We start from the raw sequence: 25624 nt of genomic DNA on the forward strand, positions 1-25624 counted from the left end.
GATGAGCCTTGAGATAGTACCGCCCCCACACCAACCTCAGACGCATCGACTTCCACAACAAATGGTTTAGATACGTCTGGCTGCACAAGAATGGGGGCTGAAACAAAACTGTTCTTAAGAAATTCAAATGCGCGCACAGCAGCCTCAGGCCAAACAGAGAAATTGGTACCCTTTTTAGTCATGTCAGTTAGCGGTTTAGCAATGATGGAAAAATCCTTGATAAATTTCCTATAGTAGTTAGAAAACCCAAGGAACCGCTGAAGTGCTTTCAGTAGGGTTGAGCGAAACGGGTCGGCAATTTTCAGAAGTCGCCGACTTTTGGCAAAGTCGGGTTTCATGAAACCCGACCCGACCCCTGTGTGGGGTCGGCCATGAAGTCGGCGATCTTCTGAATCTGGAATCGGAATTCCGATACCGATTCCCGATATGTTTAAGATATCGGGAATTGGTATCGGAATTCAGATTTAAGTGTAAAATAAAGAATTAAAATAAAAAATATCGCTATACTTACCCTCTGACGGGCCCTGGTACTAAGCGGGAACCTTCCTTCCTTAGAATCAGCCTTCCAGGACCTTGCGGTGACGTCGCGGTGACGTCGCGGCTTGTGATTGGTCGCGCGGCCGCCCATGTGACCGCTGCGTGACCAATCACAAGCCGCGACGTCACCGTGATGTCACCGTAGGTCCTGGAAGGGCTGATTCTTAGGAAGGAAGGCTGCCGGAACGAAGCCGAGGGTGAGTATATTCCTATTAGGTATATACTCACCCTCGGACACGCCCTGCTTCTTTCCGGCAGCCTTCCTTCCTAAGAATCAGCCCTTCCAGGACCTTCGGTGACGTCGCGGTGACGTCGCGGCATGTGATTGGTCGCGCGGCCGCCCATGTGACCGCTCGCGCGACCAATCACAAGCCGCGACGTCACCGTGACGTCACCGTAGGTCCTGGAAGGGCTGATTCTTAGGAAGGAAGGCTGCCGGAACGAAGCCGAGGGTGAGTATATTCCTATTAGGTATATACTCACCCTCGGACACGCCCTGCTTCTTTCCGGCAGCCTTCCTTCCTAAGAATCAGCCCTTCCTGGACCTTCGGTGACGTCACGGTGACGTCGCGGCTTGTGATTGGTCGCGCAGCGGTCACATGGGCGGCCGCGCAACCAATCACAAGCCGCGACGTCACCGCGACGTCACCGCAAGGTCCTGGAAGGCTGATTCTAAGGAAGGAAGGTTCCCGGTTAGTACCAGTGCCCGTCAGAGGGTAAGTATAGCGATATTTTTTATTTTAATTCTTTATTTTACACTTAAATATGGATCCCAGGGCCTGAAGGAGAGTTTCCGCTCCTTCAGACCCTGGGAACCATTGGAAACCCAATGCACTGCATTGGGTTTCGAGTTTCGGCTGACCCCGACCCCGACTTTTTTATAGGATCGGCCGATTTCACTCGACCCGACTTTTGAAAAAGTCGGGTTTTGTGAAACCCGACCCGATCTTTTAAAAGTAAAGGTCGCTCAACCCTAGCTTTCAGGTTATCAGGACGTTCCCAATGCAGCACCGCCTGCACCTTAGCGGCGTCCATTTTAAACCCAGATGCAGACACAATATAACCCAAGAAAGGCAACTCTTGAACAGAAAATACACATTTCTCAAGTTTAGCATACAGCTTATTCTCTCTGAGAAGCTGTAACACCTGCCTGACATGATCTAAATGAGTCTCACGGTCGCAAGAATATATGAGAATGTCATCTAGGTACACGATAACGAATTTCCCAAAACATGCGAGAACACATCATTGATGAAATGTTGGAACACTGCAGGTGCGTTAGTCAACCCAAACGGCATCACCAAATTTTCAAAATGACCCTCAGGGGTATTAAAAGCCGTCTTCCACTCATCACCTTGACGGACTCTTATGAGGTTGTACGCCCCCCTGAGGTCAAGCTTGGTGAACCACTTAGCACCTGCCACCTGGTTGAACAAATCTGGTATCAGAGGCATAGGGTATGGATGACGTACCGTAATCTGGTTCAACTCCCTGAAATCCAAACACGGGCGTAATCCACCATCTTTCTTCTTCACAAAGAAGAACCCTGCTGCCACCGGCGAGGATGACGGCCTGATGTGCCCTTTGCTCAAGCTTTCCGCAATGTAATCTTTTAACGCTTGTCTCTCCGGACCGGAGATGTTAAACATCCTTGCTTTAGGTAATTTGGCCCCTGGTTTAAACCTGATAGAACAGTCATAAGGATGATGTGGCGGCAACTCTGAACAACCCTTCTCAGAGAACACATCCACAAAATCCTGAAGTGACTCCGGAATGCTTGAAGTCACCGCAGCCACACATGTGGCCAGGCAATTCTCCTGGCAGAACTCACTCCACCGAATTATGTCCTGAGTTTTCCAGTCAATTACCGGGTTGTGCATAGACAACCAAGGAAAACCCAAAACCACCTGAGCAGGAAGATTCCTGAGCACCTTACATGTAACCTGCTCAGAATGTAGAACTCCAATGTGGAGTTTCACCTCAGCCACAAATTCAGTAATCTCCCCCTGTGAGAGAGGAGCAGCATTGATGGTGACCACGCGGATAGGATGAGACAGTTTTTCAATCCTAAAACCTGCTGTGCGTGCAAACCCCTCATCAATGAGATTTGTGGCTGAACCACTATCCACAAAAACAGTAATTGGCAGCTCACTGCCAGCAACAAAAACCTTAGCAGGGAGCATGCACTGAGAAACCACCATGGAGGATATACATAAGCTCAGACTGGTCTCCTCCACACCCTCTGAGCTCAGAAGTTTTCCGCCGTTGCGTTTTTCTTAGGCAGCAGAGGACAGATGTTAATAAAATGACCAGTTTTACCACAGTAAAAACAGGCTCCCTGCTTCCTGAGCTCAGGGGCTCGATGCTTGACATGTGACACCCCTGCGATTTGCATAGGCTCCGTGGGCTCACCTGCAGCAACCTCACGTGAACCTAAACCCTCTCCCATAGGCGGTGTCTCATGCTCCCCCTGACGCAAACGGTGATCAATGCGGACAACCAGACTCATAGCGGAATCTAGAGAAGTAGGAGTCTCGTACATCAGAAGGGCTTTTTTAACCCTTCCAGAAATCCCATGTATAAACTGACTCCGCAATGCTGCATCATTCCATTGGGTATCGATCGCCCAGCGATGAAATTCAGAACAGTAATCCTCTGCAACTCGCCCCCCCTGGCGAATAGAGCGTATCTTAGATTCTGCCAGAGCTATTCTGTCAGGTTCATCGTAGATTTTCCTAAGAGAAGAAAAAAAACTCTCCACAGAGACAAATGCCGCAGAATTAGATGGCAAAGAAAACGCCCATGCTTGGGGAATCCCACTTAACAATGACAACACCAGGCCCTCACGCTGAGCCTCATTACCCGAAGATATCGGGCGCATACGGAAATATAGTTTGCAAGCTTCACGAAAAGAAACAAATTTACTGCGTTCCCCAGCAAATTTTTCAGGCAACGGAAATTTAGGCTCAGTAACTCTTCCTGTTGCTCCAGCTTGCACATTGGACACTGCTAGTCCCTGTTGCTGCACTGCCCCCCTCAACTCAGTGACCTGTAGGGACAGCGCCTCCAACTGGCGGGTTATGGAAGTCATGGGATCCATGACAAACCCCCCCCCCAAAAAAGAAACCCCCTTTTTTTTTTTTCTTTGTTGTTGTTGGGCCGATTATAATGTCAGGGAGAGACTTGGTGAGCGAGAGCTAATAACCCGGGCTCCTGCAATTTCCCTAAGACTAGGGAAATCCTGACTGACCCTCTACCTGAAGTGTACACTGATGGTGTGCATGTTCAGGCCTCGAACCTCACCCTAACTCCTGAGCTGAGCCCTAGGCTGAAACCTCCACCCACCACCCAGTGAAGAGGTAATACTTAATAACCCACAGTTAGCACAGACAAGGATAAAGGAAAATATACACCACGCCGCAGACACTCAGGAATACACTATAAATGTGCAGGGCAAAATAAACACAAATATATGAAGGAGTAAATAAGATGAAGGAATATACACCACCAGCAACGAATCTCCAACCACCAGCTCTCCACTCCAGACCGAGATAACAACGCAAGACAGAAGCTATAATTGGCGACGCCCAATGATCAGGAGAACTATTTAAAGGCCATGGAAATGGCCCAGCTTCCAATCCGAGGATCAGGTAAATTAACCCCGGAACAGCTAGACAAAATCTAGCAGACGCCAATGAGTAAATAGTGGTCAAAAGCGGAATTACCGCTGTCTGTAGGACGACCTGGTCTGAACAGCGTCCGACATGACACATCCTTCTGAGTGGCCGGAACGCCGAGAAAGTAAGAGACTCCAGGCATTACTTTAGACTACGGCCGGGCAGTTAACCATAGATTGGCTGTCTCATCATTACACCTAACGAAGACAACGGAGGCAAACTGTGGGAGAGGGGCGTCCCTAGGGTCCCTATAAAATAGCTCCAGGCCTACCCTGTCATACGGGTGCGTCCCATCCATATCATCTGGGGGACGGAGAGAGAGAGAGAGAGAAAGACCAGAAATATACACGACAGTTGTGAGGACTATCCCGTGGTGCTCAGCAGGGAAGTACTACAACACACAGGCGCTAGAAGGTAGACACTGATTTCCACCTGCAAAAGGAACTCTGGATGTGCCTTCGGACCGGCCGGTCTCAGACAGCCCTGTTAACAGTACTCTGGATTGCAGACCCTGAAGCCTTCAGTAAAGAGGTAAAGAGACTGCAACCCTGTGTCCTCGTTATTCACCGCGACCTGCACCACCACCTACACCTTTCATTGGACGCCCCTTAGCAGGGTCACGGACCGAGTCTAGCCACCGTGACAACCCCAGAACTGAGACATAGAGGCCCGGTACCGAGTACCCCGTGGCCCTGGGTCTGGGGGCGCTCCAGATTCAGTACAGACCAAAAGTTTGGACACACCTTCTCATTTAAAGATTTTTCTGTATTTTCATGACTATGAAAATTGTACATTCACACTGAAGGCATCAAAACTATGAATTAACACATGTAGAATTACATACTTAACAAAAAAGTGTGAAACAACTGAAAATATGTCTTATATTCTAGGTTCTTCAAAGTAGCCACCTTTTGCTTTGATGACTGCTTTGCACACTCTTGGCATTCTCTAGAAGAGCTTCAAGAGGTAGTCACCAGGAATGGTTTTCCAACAATCTTGAAAGAGTTCCCAGAGATGCTTAGCACTTGTTGGCCCTTTTGCCTTCACTCTGCGGTCCAGCTCACCCCAACCATCTCGATTGGGTTTAGGTCTGGTGACTGTGCAGACTAGGTCATCTGGCATAGCACCCCATCGCTCTCCTTTTTGTTCAAATAGCCCTTACACAGCCTGGAGGAGTGTTTGGGGTCATTGTCCTGTTGAAAAATAAATGATGGTCCAACTAAACGCAAACCGGATGGAATAGCATGCCGCTGCAAGATGGTGTGGTAGCCATGCTGGTTCAGTATGCCTTCAATTTTGAATAAATCCCAACAGTGTCACCAGCAAAGCACCCCCACACCATCACACCTCCTCCTTCAGGCTTCACGGTGGGAACCAGACATGTAGAGTCCATCCGTTCACCTTTTCTGCGTCGCACAAAGACACAGTGGTTGAAACCAAAGATCTCAAATTTGGACTCATCAGACCAAAGCACACATTTTCACTGGTCTAATGTCCATTCCTTGTGTTCTTTAGCCCAAACAAGTCTCTTCTGCTTGTTGCCTGTCCTTAGCAGTGGTTTCCTAGCAGCTATTTTACCATGAAGGCCTGCTGCACAAATTCTCCTCTTAACAATTTTTGTAGAGATGTGTCTGCTGCTAGAACTCTGTGTGGCATTGACCTGGTCCCTAATCTGAGCTGCTGTTAAGCTGCAATTTCTGAGGCTGGTGACTCGGATAAACTTATCCTCAGAAGCAGAAGTGACTCTTGGTCTTCATCTCCTGGGGCGGACCTCGTGTGAGGCAGTTTCTTTGTAGCGCTTGATGGTTTTTGCCACTGCATTTTGGAACACTTTCAAAGTTTTCACAATTTTTCGGACTGACTGACCTTCATTTCTGAAACTAATGATGGCCACTCGTTTTTCTTTACTTAGCTGCTTTTTTCTTGCCATAATGCAAATTCTAACAGTCTATTCAGTAGGACTATCAGCTGTGTATCCACCAGACTTCTGCACAACACAACTGATGTTCCCAACCTCATTTATAAGGCAAGAAATCCCACTTATTAAACCTGACAGGGCACACCTGTGAAGTCAAAACCATTCCCAGTGACTACCTCTTGAAGCTCATCAAGAGAATGCCAAGAGTGTGCAAATCAGCCATTAAAGCAAAAGGTGGCTACTTTGAAGAACCTAGAATATAAAACATTATTTCAGTTGTTTCACACTTTTTTGTTAAGTATATAATTCCACATGTGTTAATTTATAGTTTTGATGACTTCAGTGTGAATGTACAATTTTCATAGTCATGAAAATACAGAAAATTCTTTAAATGAGAAGGTGTGTCCAAACTTTTGGTCTGTACTGTATATATATATGTATGGAGCGCCCCCAGACGCAGGGCCGCGGGGTACTCGGTACCGGGCCTCTCTGTCTCAGTTCTGGGGTGGTCACGGTGGCTAGACCCCGTCCGTGACCCTGCTAAGGGGCGTCCAATGAAAGGTGTAGGTGGTGGTGCGTGGTGCAGGTCGCGATAAATAACGAGGACACAGGGTTGCAGTCTCTTTACCTCTTTACTGAAGGCTTCAAGATCCTCAATCCAAAGTACGGTTAACAGGGCTGTCTGAGACCGGCCGGTCCGATGGCACCTCCAGAGTTCCCTTTGCAGGTGGAAATCTGTGCCTACCTATCTTCTAGCGCCTGTGTGTTGTAGTACTTCCCTGCTGAGCACCACGGGATAGTCCTCACAACTGTTGTGTCTGTTTCTGATGTTCTTTCCCACAACTTATGTCTGTTCTGATGTTCTTCTCTGTCCCCCAGATGATATGGATAGGATGCACCCGTATGACGGGTAGGCCTGGAGTTCTTCCGGGACCCTAGTGACGCCCCTCTCCCACAGTTGCCCCCTATGTCCGCTTAGGTGATTTAGGTGAGACAGCCAACCTATAATTAACTGTCCTGCCATTGGTTTGAAGTAATGCTTGGAGCCCAATACTTCCTCGGCGTTCCGGCCACCGGCTACGCGCCTCAGTAGGATGTTGCGTCGATCTTACAGCATGACTCCTACTGGTGTTATCTCCTTTTTTGCTTTCATCTTGTTTCTCACGCTCCACAATAAACCTCGCTTCTTGTCCTTTCTTGAGATACCACCGCGATGTAGTGCAGGCGCGGTTCCTTAACGTTCTGTCCTTTTCGCTAGGCCTCTGTCAGGATCCCACCCCTGACAGGGACCCCCCTGAATCTTCCCCTGCAACACCCTCTGCCACAGGATGTTGCCTGGTTCCAACCCAGTCAGCTTCTGTCTAACTTTCTATCCAACCCCCAGTTTTACCAGATTGTGAGGAGTGGCCTAATACATAGCGCCCTTAGCTCCCCCTGGAGGCCAGACTATGAAGTGTATTGGTGTCTGTGATACCTGGTCAGGTGAACTCCTTCAGTGCCATCAGACGTACCATCACTCCCCTTAGCGGCGGAGCATCAGTACTGCAACGACCAGGACTCTGGGGCGCTGCACTCGCCCCCGGTTAAATCCAGTACTCCCGGACTGGGAAGAAAACAACAATACATGTCAGCAAAAGACATACAAATTTTGGAAATGCAATAAACAAGTAAATTTGAACAGAGCTTCCCTTTATGGGAGGTGAGGACACTTGAACGTTACAAACAAAACATGGTTAAATATTTTAAATAACACACTATAAATAACTTTTATTACCCAGCCGGGTATTCTACTAAGTGCAAATTCTGAACAATAATTTAACTTTGCCTCTAAGGACGTATAAGCTGGATCCACTAAATTTTTACTATAAAACTCCTAAAATATAAATTAACTTTTCTTCATTTCTCTCTTCTAAGTGCAACACCTTCTTGATTTCTGATTTGCCTTATGCAGGACCGACTGTCTATCTGCCCAGGCCTACTGCCTCTTTTCTTAGCACAGGAACACTGAACCATCTCTCTATGGCTCCTAGGAGGACTCACCCACTAACCCCTACGGGTTCAATTCCTGTCCTCAATTTCTAACAACATTCTCAAACAATTTCTATGACTAACTAGCTGCATATAACTTTCTATGTAAAACATTATTATTGTTCACTCTCTTTTAAAGCAACATTGTACATTAAGTGCAAATGGTGAACATCCCCTTTAAGAGGGGACCAAGTCTCTTGGAGGTAGTGCAACTGCTCAAGTTGCAAGTCCGTGTAAGGCAGGAACTTCTGTACTGTTTCCAGGAACAGTTTCTTCGCAAAGAGTTCTTTTTCTTGTAAAACCAGTAGGGGGCACCCTTAATAGGGTGCGAACTATTTACAGCACAGTTTGTGAACCATTCACCGTTCATGATTCAGCAGTCTTTTCCAAATAGGGGGTTAAAAGGAGCAAAAAGGGAAAACAAAAGCAAAAATAAAAATAATAGGGATCCCGGGTAAACAAAGGGATCCCTTTTAGAACAACCCTGGTCGTGTACTAGCAGCAGAAAACACAGAAGACGAATAGTTAACTATGTACATACTTGTGGTTCCGAGGTTTATCCTCACAGAAGGTTGCACTGCATCAATTGGTGACGGACACTCACCGGCCGGGAAGGCTGCGGTCCTCTATCCTCGGCGGATGCAGAATCAATATCATTGGTTGGTCTCCCAGACACGGTCAGATCACCCGGTGTCTGGATTCGAATGTCAGCGGTGGTTGCAAGTTCAGTAGCGGCGATTATACACACTGTGGCAACAGTAGTGGCATTGGTCAAATCTGGGTTAGTCGTAGTCGGGACAGCAGGTGGCACTACCACCAGCTCGCATCGTTGGACGTCCTGGGTGCACCACCCCTGCGCACTCCGGTGGCGAGTGTAGGTCACTTGGTCCCCTTTACATGGTAGCTGATTGTCATATCGATTGCGGGTCGGGGCTTTCACATTGTAGCTGGTAAAGAAGATTTCTGTCGGCAGTCCCGGTTCTTGTATAGAGCCCCTACCCCGCTTCGGGTGGAAGGCTAGTACAGTCCCCTGCATGACCGAGTTCCTCCTGTTGTGTTCAGTCTTTGGTCTCTGTACTCTCGGTGGGTCATTTGGTTCGGTCTCTTTTTGATTTTGCCATTGTCGAATTAAGCATTGCTTATACTGTTCCCAGGTGAGCGCAGCAATGCTGAGGCCCTCCTGCCTGGCCCCATCCGGCCCGATCCGTGGGGTATCCCACTGGAAAGTCACCCCCTCTGAGCTCACATCTAGTGGTTTCCCCATCGCTGTTGGTAACGGAGGCACCAGCTTCTCCATGGTGCCTGGGGTCAGTATTACTAGCTCAGCGGTGAAAACTCGGTTATTGTCGGGCTGGGGAGCGGTCACGGGAGCAGGATCGGTTAGGGGAGCAGGGGCGCTTTCCATACCTGCGTCTGATGTGATTCCACCGATGTCGATCTGTTCCGTTGACAAGGACACTGGAATCGGCTGCAGCCCGGACCGCTGTTCCTCCAGGGCGGTCTCCTGACACAGCTCCGACCTCCATTGCTTTGCATCGGCTAACTCCACATTCAGGATGGGCTGGCTCGGCTCCGCCGCCTGTGGCTCCAAGAGGTCCGAGTCCTCCAGCTGCGGTGGGTCCAGGTCCATCTCCGGTAGTCGAGGACAGGCCGGGATCACTTCGCCGTCGCTCTGGGACTCGCTGGTCTCATCCCTGCTCCGGGATCTTCGGTGGCACATGCACGTTGCCCCTCCATTTTCTGAGGGCGTAGCTTCTTCGTCCTCCCGTTCCCGCCGTTGCAATTCAGGGGGCGGTTCTCCTCTGCTTTGAGGCAGGTCGTCTTCTTGCAGCAGTAGTCAGAGGGGGTGGTCGCCACTTTTGGCGCCGCTTTGATAGTCTCCTCCCATGGTACGCCCTTCTTCTTCTTCTGCGCTCCTCTTCGCACTGAAATGGCGGCGGTTTTGGCGGGAACTTCTGGCGGCAAGTGGCAATCCACAGTCTTTGCAATAAGTCACAATCCAAGCACAATAAATCATAGTTCCAAGGCACACATGACCTGATTCTTCAGGCTTAAGTAGATCCTGTTCGTGACGCCAAGTTTGGAGCACCCCCAGACGCAGGGCCGCGGGGTACTCGGTACCGGGCCTCTCTGTCTCAGTTCTGGGGTTGTCACGGTGGCTAGACACGGTCCGTTACCCTGCTAAGGGGCGTCCAATGAAAGGTGTAGGTGGTGGTGTGTGGTGCAGGTTGCGATAAATAACGAGGACACAGGGTTGCAGTCTCTTTACCTCTTTACTGAAGGCTTCAAGATCCTCAATCCAAAGTACGGTTAACAGGGCTGTCTGAGACCGGCCGGTCCGATGGCACCTCCAGAGTTCCCTTTGCAGGTGGAAATCTGTGCCTACCTTCTAGCGCCTGTGTGTTGTAGTACTTCCCTGCTGAGCACCACGGGATAGTCCTCACAACTGTTGTGTCTGTTTCTGATGTTCTTTCCCACAACTTATGTCTTTTCTGATGTTCTTCTCCGTTCCCCAGATGATATGGATAGGACGCACCCGTATGACGGGTAGGCCTGGAGTTCTTCCGGGACCCTAGTGATGCCCCTCTCCCACAGTTGCCCCCTATGTCTGCTTAGGTGATTTAGGTGAGACAGCCAACCTATAATTAACTGTCCTGCCATTGGTTTGAAGTAATGCTTGGAGCCCAATACTTCCTCGGCATGCCGGCCACCGGCTACGCGCCTCAGTAGAATGTTGCCTCGATCTTACAGCACGACTCCTACTAGTGTTATCTCCTTTTTTGCTTTGATCTCGTTTCTCACTCTCCACAATAAACCTCGCTTCTTGTCCTTTCTTGAGATACCACCGCGATGTAGTGCAGGCGCGGTTCCTTAACGTTCTGTCCTTATCGCTAGGCCTCTGTCAGGATCCCACCCCTGACAGGGACCCCCCTGAATCTTCCCCTGCAACACCCTCTGCCACAGGATGTTGCCTGGTTCCAACCCAGTCAGCTTCTGTCTAACTTTCTATCCAACCCCCAGTTTTACCAGATTGTGAGGAGTGGCCTAATACATAGCGCCCTTAGCTCCCCCTGGAGGCCAGACTATGAAGTGTATTGGTGTCTGTGATACCTGGTCAGGTGAACTCCTTCAGTGCCATCAGACGTACCATCACTCCCCTTAGCGGCGGAGCATCAGTACTGCAACGACCAGGACTCTGGGGCGCTGCACTGTATGTAAAAGCTCATGTTAAAATCCCATTGCAATCGGATGTAAATCGGATGCTAGGTGTGAAAATGGCATTGTACTCTCATGGCACTCGTCCGTTTTTTTGGTCTAGATTTTTCCCTCACATATGATTATGAGCCCTTAACGCACTTATGCTAAGTTCACATTAGCATATTTGTGTGCAGCGTATCATCTGCATGCACAAACACATACCAAAATGCATTTAAATACATGCTTACAATGTGTTTTTTATCCACATTAGCTTACGCATGAAGTAAAAAAACTGTGTGTGCATGCATTTGTATGCGTTTTTGCAATGCGTTTGCATTGTTTATGCGCATGCGTTTGATATTTCCAGGAGAAAATGGAACAATGCTTTTAATAATAGTAGTACATCCACTGTAACACCCATTATACAGTACACACGTGTGCGTTTTCAAATAAAGAGATAAACAGTGACTGTGAAAACAAAATATTTTTTATTAAAAAAATAAAAACAATTTTTAGTTTAACAAACATTAATTTGAAAACAATAAATAAAAATGAGGTTTAGGTTCGATGGTATGACATTGTGGACCAGGGGGGTGTCGGGCTGGGATGATTGGGTAGGAGTGGGTGAGGGAGTGGTTAAAGGGGACGTGGCAACAAAAATGGAAGACTGGGTCATTGGGGGAAGAAGACACATTAGCAGTGGAAAATAAATTGGAAAGGATAGACAAATTGGAAGGGATAGACACACGGGTAGGTGTAGACAGATTATATAACAGAGACACATTGGGAGGTGAGGGTGGAGGTGGTGGGTAATTTTTTGGCTAAGTTTTCTTCTCCCTGGCTTTTGTTTTTGGTGTGTACTGGGTGCCCTTTTTTTGCTGTTTCCTCAGTGTGTTTTTCTTTCTTGTTCAGGGGGTGCTGCTCTTGGCAGCATAATGGAAACATGGCTGTGTGGTGGGAGCTGCATGCTGTAGGGGTCCGGCACTCAGCTGTGTGGTGGGAGCTACATGCTGCAGGGGTGCTGCATTTGGCTGCGTGATGGGATGCAGCACTCAGCTGTGTGGTGTAGCTGGGAACTGTAGGAACTGCTGTAACGTCCTGCAGTGGTGGTGAAGGATAGTTCACTTGCGCTGAAGTCAGTTGTTGGTTTCCAAGTCCTTGTGGGGCTGGCGTATTCTGCCACTGGTGCTGTGCTGGTCATTGTTGCCGTGTAGGAAAGAAATGTGTGGCGGCTGGTGATATCTTGACTGTAGATGCGACTGCTGCATGGCCTCACTGTAAACAGCCTGACAGACCTTCATTACATAGAGCTGAAGATCAGGCAGCAGATTTTCTGACACCCCTGTTCTATTGCGGAAAAAAAATGTAGTGTCGGTCTCTGAAGGTCGGCTCCCAGGCAGTCAAGGCATCTGTGGAAAAGTGTGCTCATCTGAGTGAACCCACTATCCAGTCTTTCTACAAACGACCTCATCCCATCCTGGAGGATCGAGCTTAAATGGATAAACTCGGGCATGAATGACCTCTCCCAGGCCCTCTGCCACTGACGAGAAGACCCAAGAAGACCAGTGGCAGAGGGCTGGGAGAGTGGAAAACCTGATGGACCGGCTGCCTGTTCCCCAGCCTGTGAAGCCTGACTGGTTGCTTCATCACTGCTGGATGATTGGGACTGTTCGTTGGCTGGTCGATGAGGGGCTGCTGCAACTGAGGACGATCCAGTTTGTGTTGTGCTGCTCCAGTTTCTATGTGGAAAATAAATGAAAAAAATTACATAAAAAATACTTCATATAATAGTAAGACAACACAAAAGATACATTCGCTGAGCAACCGCAGGCCTCAGAAAATACAGCATACAATGGTATTTATATTTTTTGAGCTTTGGAGCAGCACCACTTTGAACACAAATCTCCTTCATCGAATGCCAACGGACTTTTACTCTCTTCAATATGAAGGAAATTTTTTTTTAACCCCTTAGTGACAGAGCCAATTAGTTCTGGTCTCCGGTGTACAAGAAAGACATAGCTGAACTAGAGCGGGTGGAGAGAAGAGCGACCAAGGTTATTAGAGGACTGGGGGGTCTGCAATACCAAGACAGGTTATTACACTTGGAGTTATTTAGTTTGGAAAAACGAAGGCTAAGGGGTGATCTTATTTTAATGTATAAATATATGAGGGGACAGTACAAAGACCTTTTTGATGATCTTTTTAATCTTAGACCTGAGACAGGGACAAGGGGGCATCCTCTACGTCTGGAGGAAAGAAGGTTTGGGCTATGTGCACACGTTGCGGATTCGGCTTAGGAATTTCTGGTGCGGATTCTGTCTCTCCTGGCAGAAAACGCACCTGCGTTTTTTTGTGCGGTTCCGCAGCATTTTTTGTGCGTTTTTGCTGCGGTTTTCTTGCGGATTTGCTGCGTTTTTTACCCCTGCAGTTTTCTATAATGGAATGGGTACAAAAACGCTGCAGATTCACAAAAAAGAATTGACATGCTATTTCTTTTAAACCGCAGCGTTTCCGCAGTGGATTTTCCGCAAAGTGTGCACAGCATTTTTTTTTTTCTCATTGATTTACATTGTACTGTAAACAATTGCGGATCTGCAGCGTTTCTGCACTGCAAAAAACGCTGCTGACCCGCAGAGAATCCGCAACGTGTGCACATACCCTTGAGCATAATAACAGACGCGGATTCTTTACTGTAAGAGCAGTGAGACTATGAAACTCTCTGCCATATGGTGTTGTAATGAGTGATTCATTACTTAAATTTAAGAGGGTATATATACTAGATTCCTTGATAGGGCATTGATCCAGGGAACTAGTCATGATTGCCGTATGTGGAGTCGGGAAGCAATTTCCCCCCACCCCCCAATGTGGAGCTTACTCTTTGCCACATGGGTTTTTTTTTTGCCTTCCTATGGATCAACATGTTAGAGCATGTTAGGTTAGGCTATGGGTTGAACTAGATGGACTTAAAGTCTTTCTTCAACTTTAATAACTATGTTACTATATTACTTAATGACCAAGCCAATTTTTACAATTCTGACCACTGTCACTTTATGAGTTTATAAATGTGGAGCGCTTTCTTGGATCCTGCTGATTCTGAGATTGTTTTTTCATGACATCTTGTACTTCATAAAAATAAGTAGACTGACTGAACAATACATATAATAATTATAAATGCTGGTGCATAGCCAAAAAAGATACATACATAATAATAGATTATGGCTGCACACATCTGTGCTAAAATAAGGAAGTTTGAAATATAAGGAATAGGAATAGCATAACGGCTTATGAACTTTATGAACAAACATGAGATTTTAGCACAAGATTTGGCCAAATATTGTGAGCCCATTCACCAACGACAAGGTAATCTCAGATTGAATGGGTAACTACACTGCCTGCCTGGTGTGAACACTTACCTATGGTCTCTGAGCTACTGCCCATTGTGAACACATGCTTGTGGCTAATGACATGATAAAGCCTACTTATATAGGGAGGCTCAGAACCAATAGTGTTAAGATGTAATTAAAAATCACAGGTATGGTGAAGGGCGGGACGTTCAAGTCAGAAAATAGTATTATTATATTAATAGTATTATTATTATGTATGTATCTTTTTTGGCTATGCACCAGCATTTATAATTATTATATGTATTGTTCAGTCAGTCTACTTATTTTTATTATATACTATTTTCTGACTTGAACGTCCCGCCCTTCACCATACCTGTGATTTTTAATTACATCTTAACACTATTGGTTCTGAGCCTCCCTATATAAGTAGGCTTTATCATGTCATTAGCCACAAGCATGTGTTCACATTGGGCAGTAGCTCAGAGACCATAGGTAAGTGTTCACACCAGGCAGGCAGTGTAGTTACCCATTCAATCTGAGATTGCCTTGTCGTTGGTGAATGGGCTCACAATATTTGGCCAAATCTTGTGCTAAAATCTCATGTTTGTTCATAAAGTTCATAAGCCGTTATGCTATTCCTATTCCTTATATTTCAAACTTCCTTATTTTAGCACAGATGTGTGCAGCCATAATCTATTATTATGTATTATCTTGTACTTCATGTTAGTGGTAACATTTCTTTGATATTACTTGCGTTTATTTATGAAAAAAACAGGAATATGGCAAAATTTTTTAAATTTACGGGGAGACCACTGTTTGGGCGCATGGCAGAGCTCGGAAGGGAAGTAGTGGTGTTTTGGAATGCAGACTTTAATGGAATGGTCATGTTGTGTTTGCAGAGCCCTTGATGTGCATAAACAGTAGAAACCTCCATAAGTGACCCCGTTTTGGAAACTAGACCTCCCCAAGAAGCATATCTAGATGTGTGGAGAGCACTTTGAACTCCCAAGTGCTTCACAGACGTTTATAACACAGAACTGTGAAAATAAAAAATCTTATTTTTTCCACAAAAATGATTTTTAGCCCCCAATTTTTTTTAATTTTCCCAAGGGTAGCAGGAGAAACTGGACCCGAAAAGTTGTTGTCCAATTTGTCCTGAGTATGTTAAAGCCCCATATGTGGGGGTAAACCACTGTTTGGGTGCACGGCAGAGCTCAGAAGGGAGGGAGCACCATTTGATATTTTCAGTGCAAAATTGTCTGGAATCAATAGTGGAACCATGTCATGTTTGGAGACCTCCTGACGTACTTAAACTGTGGAAACCCCAAATTCTAACTCCAACCCTAACCCTAACACACCCATAACCCTAATCACAACCCTAACCATAATCCTAATCACAACCCTAACCCCATCACACCCCTAACTCTAATCCCAACCCTAACCATAACTCTAATCCCACCCCTAACCCCAACATACCCCTAACCCTAATCACAATCCTAACCCCAACACACCCCTAACCCTAATCCCAGCCCTAGCCATAACCCCAACCACAAACCTAACCCTAATCCCAACACACCCATAACCCTAATCCCAACCCTTACCATAACCCTCATCCTAAACTATAACCCTAATCCCAAACCTCACCCTAATCCCAAACCTAACCCTAATCCCAACCCTAATCCTAACCCCAAACCTAATCCCATCCCTAACCATAACCCTAATCCCAAACCTAAGGCTTCTTTTACACTTACTGGGTTTTTTGTGGCCCGTTATTGTGGGTCTTTTTTGCTGGCTGTATTGCCGCAATTTTCACGGTCTGCCGCAATAACGGACCGCAAAAAACTTTTAGGATTTGCAATACTATGGCAAAAGTATTGGAAAAAAAATGGTGGTCTGCAAAACCGGAAGTCACGGTGCACCGCAAAAACAACGTTCCGTTGTTTTTGCGGCCCCATTGAATTACTATGGGGGCCGTGTCTGTAAGCTGTGAAAAATATTGAGCAGGCTCGATATTTTTTCACAGCCATAAATATGGCCCTCACGGCCATACAGTGTACGGCGCTCCGTGAAATTATTGCGGCCCCATAGAAATCTATTGGGACTGCAAAAACGGGACGCAAAACCATGGTAAGTGTAAAAGAAGCCTAACCCTAACCCTAATTTTAGCCCCAAAACTAACCCTAACTTGAGCCCCAACCCTAACCCTAATTTTAGCCATAAACCTAACCATAACTTTAGCCCAACTCTAACCCTAATGGGAAAATGGAAATAAATATGTTTTCTTTATTTTATTATTTTTCCATAACTAAGGGGGTGATAAAGGGGGGTTTATTTACAATTTTTTTTATTTTGATCACTGTGATAGGGTTTATCACAGTGAACAAAATGAACCAATAGGAAAAATCTTCCTATTGTTGCCGGGTGCCGGCCGGCAGATCTCGGCGGGCACACTGCGCATGCGCCCGCCATTTTTTTCCTGATCAAGATGGTGGTGCCCACCGGAGGAAGCAGGAGGGCTGAGGATCACTGGGAGACACTGGTAAGTATGGGGGGATCGGGACCCTATTTCTCTCTCCTTTGGTGTGCGATCACATCAGAGGAGAGAGAAAGTAACTGGCACATCAGATTTTTTTTTGAGGCCGCCGCTACACAGTAGCGGCGATCGCAAAACTGGGGTTGGTAAAAACTGACCCCAATTCTGTTCTCTGGGGTGTCAGCTACCCCTGGCAGCCGAGACCCCAAGATCTGCCTGGTACCGGCAGGCATACTACGCATGCGCCCACCATTTTTTTTCCGGGAAAAGATGATGGTGCCCATGGGGAGGGCAGGAGGGCTGAGGAGCACCGGGAGGTACCAGAGGGATCGGGGACCCTATTTTTCTCTCCTCTGATGTGCGATCACATCAGAGGAAAGAGAAATTAAATGGCACATCAGACTTTTTTTTTTGTTTTGTGGTCGCAGGTAAATGGTTAATATCGACAATCGCAAAACTGGGGTCGGTACAAACCAACCCAAATCATGTTCTCTGGGGTCTCGGCTACCCCCGGCAGCCGAGACCCCAGAGAAAATCCGACTCTGGGGGGGCGCTATACCCTCAACTACTGCCATTAAAAGGCGTATCGGCAGTCGTTAAGGGGTTAAATAAATTGTAAAAAAAAAAAGGCACCTACATTTACAGGAAAACAGACGCTTCAGACCACATTGCAATACTTATGAAAATCCATTCTGACTTTTGGCCCTGCATGTTCCCAATCATTCAACAGCGATCTGGCCACTCCTTCCCAGAGTCGTCGAATCAATCCTGAGTCAGAATGCTGATGATCACGGGTGTCCCACAACGCTACTCACTCTTGCACAAGAGGAATGAATTTGTCATTGTCAATCTCGGGTTTGCCTTTCTCATGTTGTGGAACCTATAGATCAAATAAAAAAAAAGAAGTCATATAGTTTTAAAGATACAAAACTGAAAACAAATTAATTTACAACTCTGAAAATGAAAAGACTACTTACTGTACACGCTGTCTTTCATCCTCAGGAACTTGAGCACGGACGACCCTGGGAAGATTCATTTCCACTCGACTGCTCTTGCTTTTCTGCACTAGAAGGTTCCTGTAAAGAAACCATGTGTTATGACCCCAGTGGACAGGGTCTCAGAGGAACGTGTAAGTCTGCAAGATACAAAAATCCAGCTCATAGGGCTGTGGTAACTGGGTTGACCAAATAGCTACTCCTAACGCCAACACTAGAAGTAGCCGGGGATCATGCCTACGGTGATCGCTAGATGACTCGCGCCAGCCGGAGAATCTAACTACCCCTAGGAGAAGAAAACAAAGACCTCTCTTGCCTCCAGAGAAAGGGACCCCAAAGCAAGATACAAGCCCCCCACAAATAATAACGGAGAGGTAAGAGGAAATGACAAACACAGAAATGAACCAGGTTCAGCAAAGAGAGGCCAGCTTACTAATAGCAGAATATAGCAAGATAAATTATCTGGTCAACAAAAACCCTATAAAAATCCACGCTGGAGATTCAAGAACCCCCGAACCGTCTAACGGTCCGGGGGGAGAACACCAGCCCCCTAGAGCTTCCAGCAAAGGTCAGGATACAGATAGGAACAAGCTGGACAAAAATACCAAACAAAACAAAAGCAAAAAGCAAAGAAGCAGACTTAGCTTGAAAAACAGGAACCAGGATCAGAGGACAAGAGCACAACAGATTAGCTCTGATTCCAACGATGCCAGGCATTGAACTGAAGGTCCAGGGAGCTTATATAGCAACGCCCCTGAACTAACGGCCCAGGTGAGGATATAGGAAAAGACAGACGCTCCAGAGTCAAAACACTAATGACCACTAGAGGGAGCAAAAAGCAAAATCACAACAGTACCCCCCCCCTTAGTGAGGGGTCACCGAACCCTCACCACGACCACCAGGGCGATCAGGATGAGCAGCATGAAAGGCACGAACTAAATCGGCCGCATGAACATCAGAGGCGACTACCCAGGAATTATCTTCCTGACCATAGCCCTTCCACTTGACCAGGTACTGAAGCCTCCGCCTGGAGAGACGAGAATCCAAGATCTTCTCCACCACGTACTCCAACTCGCCCTCAACCAACACCGGAGCAGGAGGCTCAGCAGAAGGAACCACAGGCACAACGTACCGCCGCAACAAGGACCTATGAAACACGTTGTGGATAGCAAACGACACAGGTAGATCCAGGCGAAAGGATACAGGATTAAGAATTTCCAATATCTTGTAAGGACCAATAAAACGAGGTTTAAATTTGGGAGAGGAAACCTTCATAGGAACAAAGCGGGAAGAAAGCCACACCAAATCCCCAACACGTAGTCGGGGACCCACACCGCGGCGGCGGTTGGCAAAGCGCTGAGCCCTCTCCTGTGACAACTTCAAGTTGTCCACCACAAGATTCCAGATCCGCTGCAACCTATCCACCACAGAATCCACCCCAGGGCAGTCAGAAGGTTCCACATGACCCGAAGAAAAACGAGGGTGGAAACCAGAGTTGCAGAAAAACGGCGAAACCAAGGTGGCGGAACTAGCCCGATTATTAAGGGCAAACTCAGCTAACGGCAAGAAGGTCACCCAATCGTCCTGATCAGCAGAGACAAAACACCTCAAATAAGCCTCCAAAGTCTGATTAGTTCGCTCCGTCTGTCCATTAGTCTGAGGATGGAAAGCAGACGAAAACGACAAGTCAATGCCCATCCTACTACAAAAGGATCGCCAGAATCTGGAAACGAACTGGGATCCTCTGTCTGACACAATATTCTCAGGGATGCCGTGCAAATGAACCACGTTCTGGAAAAACACAGGAACCAGATCGGAAGAGGAAGGCAGCTTAGGCAAAGGAACCAAATGGACCATCTTGGAGAAGCGATCACATATCACCCAGATAACAGACATGCCCTGAGACACCGGAAGATCAGAAATGAAATCCATGGAGATATGTGTCCAAGGTCTCTTAGGGACAGGCAAGGGCAAGAGCAACCCGCTGGCACGAGAACAGCAAGGCTTAGCTCGAGCACAAGTCCCACAGGACTGTACAAATGACCGCACATCCCTAGACAAGGAAGGCCACCAAAAGGATCTGGCCACCAGATCTCTGGTGCCAAAAATTCCTGGGTGACCTGCCAACACCGAGGAATGAACCTCGGAAATGACTCTGCTGGTCCACTTATCAGGCACAAACAGTCTGTCAGGTGGACAAGAATCAGGCCTATCAGCCTGAAATCTCTGCAACACACGTCGCAGATCAGGAGAAATAGCTGACAAGATAATACCATCCTTAAGAATACCAACAGGTTCAGCGACTCCAGGAGCATCAGGCACAAAGCTCCTGGAAAGAGCATCGGCCTTCACATTCTTTGAACCTGGTAAATACGAGACAACAAAGTCAAAACGGGAGAAAAACAATGACCAGCGGGCCTGTCTAGGATTCAGGCGTTTAGCAGACTCGAGATACATCAGATTTTTGTGATCAGTCAAGACCACCACACGATGCTTAGCACCCTCGAGCCAATGACGCCACTCCTCAAATGCCCATTTCATGGCCAACAACTCCCGATTGCCCACATCATAATTTCGCTCCGCAGGCGAAAACTTCCTAGAGAAAAAGGCGCAAGGTCTCATAACAGAGCAACCAGGGCCTCTCTGCGACAAAACGGCCCCTGCTCCAATCTCTGAAGCATCCACCTCAACTTGAAAGGGAAGCGAGACATCAGGCTGGCACAAAACAGGCGCCGAAGTAAACCGACGTTTCAACTCCTGGAAAGCCTCCACGGCAGCAGGAGCCCAATTAACCACATCGGAGCCCTTCTTGGTCATATCCGTCAAAGGTTTCACAATGCTAGAAAAGTTAGCGATAAAACGACGGTAGAAGTTAGCGAAACCCAAGAACTTCTGAAGACTCTTAACTGACGAGGGCTGAGTCCAATCAAGAATAGCTCGGACCTTGACTGGGTCCATCTCCACAGCAGAAGGGGAAAAAATGAACCCCAAAAAGGGAACCTTCTGTACACCAAAAAGACACTTTGAGCCCTTGACAAACAAAGAATTTTCACGCAAAATTTTAAAGACCATCCTGACCTGCTCCACATGCGAGTCCCAATTATCAGAAAAAACCAGAATATCATCCAGATAAACGATCAGAAATTTATCCAGATAGTTCCGGAAAATGTCATGCATAAAGGACTGAAAAACTGAAGGGGCATTAGAGAGCCCAAAAGGCATCACCAAGTACTCAAAATGACCTTCGGGCGTATTGAATACGGTTTTCCATTCATCCCCTTGCTTAATGCGCACAAGGTTGTACGCACCACGAAGGTCTATCTTGGTAAACCACTTGGCACCTTTAATCCGGGCAAACAAGTCAGACAACAGCGGCAAAGGATACTGAAATTTGACAGTGATCTTATTTAAAAGCCGATAGTCAATACAAGGCCTCAAAGATCCGTCCTTTTTAGCCACAAAAAAGAATCCCGCACCAAGAGGGGAAGAAGACGGACGGATGTGTCCTTTCTCCAGAGACTCCTTGATATATGAACGCATAGCGGTATGTTCAGGTATCGACAGATTAAACAGTCTTCCCTTAGGAAATGTACTGCCTGGAATCAAATCTATTGCACAGTCACATTCCCTATGAGGAGGCAATGCACTGGACCTGGACTCGCTAAAGACATCCTGATAATCAGACAAGTACTCCGGGACTTCCGAAGGCGTAGAAGAAGCAATAGACACAGGCAGGGAATCCTCATGAATACCACGACAGCCCCAACTAGACACTGACATAGCCTTCCAGTCAAGGACTGGATTATGGGTCTGTAACCATGGCAGCCCCAAAACAACCAAATCATGCATTTTATGTAGAACGAGAAAACGTATCACCTCGCGGTGTTCAGGAGTCATGCACATGGTAACCTGTGTCCAATACTGCGGCTTATTTTCTGCCAATGGCGTAGCATCAATACCCCTAAGAGGGATAGGATTTTCTAATGGTTCAAGAATAAAACCACAGCGCTTAGCAAATGAGAGATCCATAAGACTCAGGGCAGCACCTGAATCTACAAACGCCATGACAGGATAAGATGACAGTGAGCAAATCAAAGTTACAGACAGAATAAACTTAGGATGCAAATTACCAACGGTGACAGGACTAACAACCTTAGATATACGTTTAGAGCATGCTGAGATAACATGTGTAGAATCACCACAGTAGTAGCACAAGCCATTCCGGCGTCTATGAATTTTCCTCTCATTTCTAGTCAGGATTCTATCACATTGCATCAAATCAGGTGTCCGTTCAGACAACACCATGAGGGAATTTGCGGTTTTTCTATCACATTGCATCACATCAGGTGTCTGTTCAGACAACAACATGAGGGAATTTGCGGTTTTGCGCTCCCGCAACCGCCGGTCAATTTGAATAGCCAGGGACATGGTATCATTCAGACCTGTGGGAATGGGAAAACCCACCATAACATTCTTAATGGCCTCAGAAAGGCCATTTCTAAAATTAGCGGCCAGTGCACACTCGTTCCAATGTGTCAGCACGGACCATTTCCGAAATTTTTGGCAATACACCTCAGCCTCGTCCTGGCCCTGAGACATAGCCAGCAAGGCTTTCTCTGCCTGAATCTCAAGATTGGGTTCCTCATAAAGTAAACCGAGCGCCAGAAAAAACGCATCAATATCAGCCAATGCCGGATCTCCTGGCGCCAACGAAAAAGCCCAATCCTGAGGGTCACCCCGTAAGAATGAAATAACAATTTTTACTTGTTGAGCAGAGTCTCCAGACGAACAAGGTTTCAGGGACAAAAATAATTTACAATTATTCCTGAAATTCCTAAACTTAAATCGGTCTCCTGAAAACAGTTCAGGAATCGGAATCTTGGGTTCAGACCTAGGATTTCTGGTAACATAATCTTGTATACCCTGCACACGAGCGGCAAGCTGGTCCACACTTGTAATCAAGGTCTGGACATTCATGTCTGCAGCAAGCTTAAGCCACTCTGAGGTAAAGGGGAAAAGAAAAAAAAAAAAAATGAGAGAGGGAAAAAAAAAACTCAAAATTTTCTTTCTTATAATCCCACTTCTGCAATGCATTAAACATTTAATACTGGCCTGGCATACTGTTATGACCCCAGTGGACAGGGTCTCAGAGGAACGTGTAAGTCTGCAAGATACAAAAATCCAGCTCATAGGGCTGTGGTAACTGGGTTGACCAAATAGCTACTCCTAACGCCAACACTAGAAGTAGCCGGGGATCATGCCTACGGTGATCGCTAGATGACTCGTGCCAGCCGGAGAATCTAACTACCCCTAGGAGAAGAAAACAAAGACCTCTCTTGCCTCCAGAGAAAGGGACCCCAAAGCAAGATACAAGCCCCCCACAAATAATAACGGTGAGGTAAGAGGAAATGACAAACACAGAAATGAACCAGGTTCAGCAAAGAGAGGCCAGCTTACTAATAGCAGAATATAGCAAGATAAATTATCTGGTCAACAAAAACCCTATAAAAATCCACACTGGAGATTCAAGAACCCCCGAACCGTCTAACGGTCCGGGGGGAGAACACCAGCCCCCTAGAGCTTCCAGCAAAGGTCAGGATACAGATAGGAACAAGCTGGACAAAAATACCAAACAAAACAAAAGCAAAAAGCAAAGAAGCAGACTTAGCTTGAAAAACAGGAACCAGGATCAGAGGACAAGAGCACAACAGATTAGCTCTGATTCCAACGATGCCAGGCATTGAACTGAAGGTCCAGGGAGCTTATATAGCAACGCCCCTGAACTAACGGCCCAGGTGAGGATATAGGAAAAGACAGACGCTCCAGAGTCAAAACACTAATGACCACTAGAGGGAGCAAAAAGCAAAATCACAACACCATGATTTACCATATGTGTAGCATTAACAGTGAACACATGCCAATCAGTATATCAAATGATTATTATTATTTATTTATATAGCACCATTAATTCCATGGTGCTGTACATGAGAAAGGGGTTATGTACAGAGTTATAATATCGTTTATGCAGCGCCCCAGAGTCCTGGTCGTTGCAGTACTGTGGCTCCGCCACTATGGGGAGCCATGGTGCGTCCGATGGCACTGAAGGAGTTCATCTGATCAGGTATCACAGACACCAATACATTTCACAGCCGGGCCTCCGGGGGGAGCTAAGGGTTCTATTCATTAGGCCACTCCCCACCATAGTGGGTAAACTGGGGGTCAGGCAGGAAGTTAGATCAGAAAGCTGACTGGATTGGACGAAGCAACACTCAGTGGCGGAGGGTGTTGTGGAGGAAGAGACAGTAGGGTCTCTGTCAGGGGTGGGATCCTGACAGAGGCTTGGCATTGGAAAGAACGTAACGGGTCCGCGCCAGCTCCGGGAAGCGGCGGGATTCAAGAAAGGACTAGAAGCGAGATAGATTGTGCTGAGTGAGAAACGAGATCAAGCGATAGGAGAATTCCAGCAGGGGTCGTGCTGTAAGACCGAAGCAACACCCTACTGAGGCGCACTACCGGTGGCCGGAACGCCGAGGGAGTATTATAACATTCAGCTTCAAGCAATACTCTAAACAGCGGCAGGACAGTCAGTTTAAGGCGGGCTGTCTAACACATATCACCTATGAAGTCTTGGGAGGCAATTGCGGGAGAGGGGCGTCTCTAGGGTCCCGGAAGAACTCCAGGCCTACCCGACAAACGGGTGCCGTTCTAACCGTAACATCAGGGAGGGACGGACGATTAGAAGAACATCATTTAATCGAGTTGTGAGGGAACTTAAGAAACAGACACAACAGTTGTGGGGTACTTTCCGTAAGCACAGCAGGGGAGGACTACAACACATAGCGCTAAGAAGGAAGGCACCGATTTCCACCTGTGAAGAGGACTCTGGAGGTGCCATTGGACCGGCCGGACTTGCGCAGCCTGGTGAGCCGTACTCTGGACTGAGGACTCAGAGATCTCCAGTAAAGAGGTAAAGAGACTGCAACTTGGTGTCCTCGTTATTTACCGCGACCTGCACCCCACAACTGCACCATTACAACACCACTTATTGCACCGGACGTCCCCCACTGACAGACAGGGCCCCGGACCGGGTCTAGCCACCGTGACAACCCCAGAACTGAGACTCAGAGGCCCGGCTCCGGGTACCCCTCGGCCCTGCGGCGGTGTGGGGGCGCTCCAACTTGGCGTCACGAACAGGATTTACTTAAGCCTGAGGAATCAGGTCATGTGTGCCTTGGAACTGTGATTTATTGTGCTTGGACTGTACTTTATTGCAAAGACTGTGCTGTGTCACTTGCCGCCAAAAGTTCGCGCCAAAACCGCCGCCATTACAGCGCTAAGGAGAGCGCAGGAGAAGAAGAAGGGCGTGGAAATGGGCGTGAACAAGCTGAAGAGCG

Source organism: Ranitomeya variabilis, chromosome 6 (genome assembly GCF_051348905.1).
Source record: "Ranitomeya variabilis isolate aRanVar5 chromosome 6, aRanVar5.hap1, whole genome shotgun sequence".
Classification (NCBI taxonomy): domain Eukaryota; kingdom Metazoa; phylum Chordata; class Amphibia; order Anura; family Dendrobatidae; genus Ranitomeya; species Ranitomeya variabilis.